General features: G+C 38.8%; 1 long non-coding RNA gene across 3 annotated transcripts in view; it reads right to left on the minus strand.

Annotated features, from left to right (window-relative positions):
- LOC116083655 overlaps window positions 1-6000 on the minus strand; it is a 32013-nt gene that overhangs the window by 11004 nt on the left and 15009 nt on the right. The gene's annotated exons all lie outside the window — the stretch shown is intronic.

A 6000-nucleotide genomic window follows, 5' to 3' on the forward strand; every position in this document is an offset into this window, starting at 1 on the left:
AAATTGTTTGAATGAGAATTATCGTTCTCTGGTGTATACGTTGCTTGATTCTTTTTGTAATGTGTCTTTCTCTCTCTCTTTTAGCAGTTTAACTATGAGGAGACTTTTAGTTTTCCTGTTGTGATTCAGTAAGCCTTTGTGGAAATTTAAGTCTTCTGCCAAGTGGAAAAATTTTAGCAATTCTACCTTTAAGTATAGTTCTGCTCCGGAACTGGAGAGTTGGCTCAGCAGTTAAGAGCACTGACTGCTCTTCCAGAGGTCCTGAGTTCAATTCCTCACAACCACAGGGTGGCTCACAACCATCTGTAATGGGATCTGATGCCCTCTTCTGGTGTGCCTGAAGACAACAACAGTGTAATCATATACATGAAATAATCTTTAAAACAGTATTGTTCCTGCTTACCCTCCTTTTCCTTTGTGAGGCTTCAACAACATACATTATTCTGTATACCAAGGGATTCATGAAAAAATTTCATTTCCCCTGAGCCTATCTTTCTCTCCCCACCCACCTTCTTTCAGATTGAATCATTTACTTGCCTTCACCTGTACTGACCTTTCTATATTTCTGATCCTATGTAGTAAACTTTTAATTTTAGGTGATCTATCATTCATCTACACATTCTATTTATTGCTTTTTCATGGTTTCTATCTGTAGAAATTCATTGTCTTTAATTAATTTAAAGAAAATTCTTCCCCATCCTTTTTCTTCAAGAGTATGCTTGATAGGCCAACCATATTCCAGAGGTGCCCACATAGCCAAGAGGAGATAGGCAGCTCACATTGTACTTGATGGGCTTAAAAAAATGAGGGTTCAAGGTTGGGTTGGTAGGGAAGGGGAATGTTTCTGGGAGGAGTTGGGAAGGTGAGTTAATACAATCAAAATATGTTGTATGAAAATTCTCAAGTAATAATAAGAAAAGTCTCTCTAATTTCATTAAGGAGAGTGTCTTCCTATAAGAAATTTCAGATTATATTCTGCACATCTGAACATTGTATTTTGTTTACTAATTTTTATGCATATGCGTGTGGTGTGTACAACATACATGTTTAGATGCATGTGCCTATACATATGTAAGGCTAGGGGAGGACTGTACTGGTCTGTCTCTCTCAGCACTTTCCTCTTGTGATGGAATCTCTCATTGAACCTGGAGTTAGGCTGGCAGCTAGCATGCAAGCCATGGTGCTGCTCCTTCTACACAGTGCTAGAGTTTTAGGTATATCTGACACCTGGCTTTTTTTTTTAAAAAAAAAATTCAATTGTAGGGATTTGAACTCAGGTTTTCAGGCCTCTGCAGCAACAACTCTTACTCGTTTGATCCTCCTGTCAGCTTGCCCTGAACATTTTAAAGGATTGCTTATAGACACTCTAGTTGTGTCCTACTTTTCTAAAGAGTACTGATGTCTTCTTTCTACAGGGAATCGCATCAGTGATGTAAACTGCAAACTTTCTCTTGTGTGGGATTTAATTCTCCATCTAATTATTTTGCCATTTGTTTGCATCTTTACTGAAACTCTTTGAGTCTTCCAGGTACGTTTGTGACTTGAGAGTCATCTAGATTCTTGGAATAAATGCTTACGCAAAGTTTTAGGCTCTTTCCCTTGGCTTACTTCTTTTGATTGAACTTTCTGAGGATCACTTTCTTGGAACTGTGACTTTCTCAAATTCTATTCATTAGTCACGAATAACTTGGCTTTTCTAGTCATTGCCTACATGGCATTGACTCTGACCCACCTGCACTCAGAGACATATAAAATGTTAATTCACCCTGAACCAACCTTATCAAATCTCAGATCCTTTCCAAGATTTTACTGTTTGAGTTCATTCTTAGTACCTTTGGGGTTTTGATTCTTGTTTGTAAAAATCACTGTACTAAACAATTGAGTTTTGTCTCTACAAAGCATTGTCCATACTCTATTAGTTGACTTGTTGAAGGCTAGAGTATGGAATGATCTTTCTGGTTATTTTGTAAGTACAAAATAAAAGCAGATATAACTCAGCTTGTGGGAGTAACCAACCCATATCTAATTAGACTTAAGGCCAACTCCATAGATAGAATCTATCTCCAACTCTGCTTGGGTGGCCAAGGATCTGAGATAGGACAAAGACCTAGGAAAAAACCAAATACTATTGTTCAGCTAGAGGAATATAGCCATAAAAGAGTCTTTTTTTATATTAGATGTTTTCTTTATTTACAATATCTCCATTCTCAGGTTCCTCTCCAAAAGAAAAAAGAAAAAGAAAATAAAATAAGAAAAAAATAAAAATAAAAAACCCCCCAAACTAAAACAATCCCCTGTTCCCTCCCTACTCCCCCTGCTCACCAGCTCACCCTCTCCCACTTCCTGGCCCTGGCATTCCCCTACACTGGGGCATAGAACCTTCACAGGGCCAAGGTCCTCTCTTCCCATTGATGACTGACTTGACCATCCTCTGCTATACACATGCTGCTGGAGCCATGAGTCCCCCCATGTGTACTCTTTAGTTGGAGTTTAGTCCCTGGGAGCTGTGAGGGTACTAGTTAGTTCATACTATTGTTCATGCTAAGAGGCTGCAAACCCTTCACCTCCTTGGGTCCTTTCTCTAGCTCCTTCATTGGGGAGCCTGTACTCAGTCCAACCTTAAAGTCATCCTGCTATACTTAAAGAATCAGTGTCTTGCTCAACTATCATCAGAGAAGCTTCCTCCTATAGTGCTTGGGAAGAAATACAGAGACCTACAGCTAGACAATGTGCTGAGCGTGGGAGACCTTGGAACACTCAATTCTAGTGGTATGTTGTCATCAAAGCCCTCTCCTCAGGCTACCTGGGGAAGAGGAGGCAAAAAGAGTATAGGAGTCAGAGGTGATGGAGGACACCAAGATAATAAGTCATCAGAAACACAGCAGGACCAAGGCGCATACAAACCCAGAGGCTGGTTGTACACACAGGGCCTAATACAGGTCTGCACCAAGCAGGGTCTCAGCATTGAGAAGGGAAGCAGACACATTCACCCATCCCTAACAAGGAAGCTATCTCCAATTAATAACCACTTGCAAAGGAAAAATTAGTTTGCGCCAATGGAGTCTCATTGGGGGATGAAAACTACTCTTAAGGGCAGGCCCCTTGCTGAGCAATAGATGGCCAGCACAAAAAAAATTCAATGGTATTGTTGGACATTCTTTGATTCTTTGATTCATAATGTCTTGTCAGGACAATTTTTCTCCCTTACAATTCCATTATGTATATATTATGGCTTCCAGTTTTGTGTTTTTATGGGATTCCTGTGTATATAAATATGTGTGTCTCCATGTCCACATGTGTTTCTTATGTTTTTCCTATGGGCTTTTCCTTCTGTTTGTTTTGTCCTATTCTGGTTTGTTTGGTTTTTCTTTTCTCATTTTATTTTATTTAGTTATTCTTTTATTTTTACTTTCTTTCATTTTTTTACTTCTTTATTATTTATTTTTTATTAGATATGTTTTTACTTACATTTCAAATGTTATCTCCTTTCCTGGTTTCCCCTCAGAAAACACCCTATCCCCTTCCCACCTCCCCCAACCCACCCACTCCCGATTCCTGGCCCTGCTTTCCACTACACTGGGACATAGAGCCTTCACAGAACCAAGGGCCTCTCTTCCCACTGATGACTGACAAGGCCATCCTCTGCTACATATGCACTTGGCGCCATGAGTCCAGTCTGTTAGTCTATGTCTTTTTATTGGGGAATTGAGTCCATCAATATTAAGAGATAATAAGCAAAAAAGATTGTTGCTTCCTGTTATTTTTTTTGTTAGATGTGAGATTATTTTTTTGTGGCTATCTTCTTTTGGGTTTGTTAAAAGAAGTTTATTTTCTTGCTTTTTCTAGGTTGTAGTTTGCGTCCTTGTGTTGGAGTTTTCCACTTATTATCTTTGAAGGGCTGGATTTGTGGAGAGATATTGTGTAAATTTGTTTTTGTCATGCAATATCTTGTTTTCTCCATCTAAGGTAATTGAGAGTTTTGCTGGGTATAGTAGCCTGGGCTGGCATTTGTGTTCTCTTAGTCTCTGTATGATATCTTCCCAGGATCTTCTAGCTTTCATAGTCTCTGGTGAGAAGTATGGTGTAATTCTAATAGGTCTACCTTTATATGTTACTTTACCTTTTTGCCTTACTGCTTTTAATATTCTTTCTTTGTTTACTGCATTTGGTGTTTTGATTATTATGTGACAGGAGGAATTTCTTTTCTGATCCAGTCTATTTGGAGTTCTGTATGCTTCTTATGGGCATCTCTTTCTTTAGGTTAGGGAAGTTTTCTTTTATAATTTTGTTGAAGACATTTACTGGCTCTTTAAGTTGGAAATCTTTGATCTCCCTATACTTATTTTCCTTAGGTTTGGTCTTCTCATTGTGTCCTGATTTCCTGGATATTTTGAGTTAGGATCTTTTTGCATTTTCTTTGATTGTTGTGTCATTGCTTTCTATGGTATCTTCTGTCCTTGAAATTTTCTCTTCCATTTCTTGTATTCTGTTGGTGATGCTTGCATCTATGACTCCTGATCTCTTTCCTAGGATTTCTATCTCCAGAGTTGTCTCCCTTTGTGATTTCTTTATTGTTTCTAATTCCATTTTTAGATTCTGGATGGTTTTGTTCAATTCCTTCACCTGTTTGGTTGTGTTTTCCTGTAATTCTTTAAGGGATTTTTGTGTTTCCTCTTTAAGGGCTTCTACCTGTTTGCCTATGTTCTCCTGTAATTCTTTAATGAACTTTTGTGTTTCCCTTTTAGGGACTTCTACCTGTTTACCTGTGTTCTCCTGTATTTCTTTAAGGGAGTTATTTATGTCTTTTTAAAAATACTCTATCAGCATCATGAGATAGGATTTTAAATCTCACTTTTCTGGTGTGTTGGGGTATCCAGGACTTGCTATGGTGGAAGAACTGGGTTCTGATGATGCCAAGTAATCTTGATTTCTGTTGGTAAGATTCTTGCATTTGCCTTTCACCATCTGGTTATCTCTGATGTTAGATGTTTTTGCTGTCTCTGGCTGGAGCTTGTTCCTCTTGTGGGTCCTTAAGCCTGTGTCAGCATTCCTGGGATACCAGCTCTCTTCTGGCGGAACTTGTGTACAGAGGGCTCTAGAACAGCCCTAGCTCTGGGTGTAGATGGTGACCAGAAGGATCCTATCCCAGTTACTCCACTTTTCTTGTGCCATGTGTGCTCCTTGAAGCCTTGCTCCAGACAGTTATTGGAAAGTGGTTATCTTGCCTCCAAGCCAGGGTGTGAAAGTACTGAGCGAAATGGTCTCTTCTGGAGGGACCCGTGTACAACAGGTTGTGGAACAGCCAAAGCTCTGGGTGCAGATGGTGGACTGGATCCTTTAATTATTCTTTAGATGCTTGTTTGTTCTCTAATGGAGACAGAAAGGATGTGGGTTTGGATGGGAGGGGAGGTAGGGAGGATCTCAGAGGAGCTGAGGGAGGGGAAACTATAATCAGTATATATGATAAAAATTCATTTTCAAAAAAATAAAAATAGAGAAAAAGTAAAGTGGGAAAAATGCAAACTGGCATTTTTCTGTGGGAGTTCGGTAACTTAGGGCTTAGAGTATATTTAGAAACATGAAGCTAGTTAAGCTTTATGGCTTTTATTTGTAAATACCTCTAAAAATCATATAAACAGGTGTATAAACATAAAATATAGAAAACTCCATTAACAATATTTTAGAAGCATTTTCTAGCAGCCTTATTTATAATAGCCAGAACCTGGAAACAACCCAGATGTCCCTCAACAGAGGAGTGGATACAGAAATTGTGGTACATCTACACAATGGAGTACTACTCAGCTATTAAAAACAATAAATTTATGAAATTCTTAGGTAAATGGATGGATCTGGAGAATATCATCCTGAGTGAGGTAACCCAATCACAAAAGAACAAACACGGTATGCACTCTCTGATAAATGTTTAGTAGCACAAAAGTCTGGAATACAGGAAGAACAACCCACATTCCACAAGGAACTCAAGAAGAAGGAAGACCAAAA

The sequence above is a fragment of the Mastomys coucha genome, unplaced genomic scaffold (assembly GCF_008632895.1).
Source record: "Mastomys coucha isolate ucsf_1 unplaced genomic scaffold, UCSF_Mcou_1 pScaffold8, whole genome shotgun sequence".
NCBI lineage: Eukaryota > Metazoa > Chordata > Mammalia > Rodentia > Muridae > Mastomys > Mastomys coucha.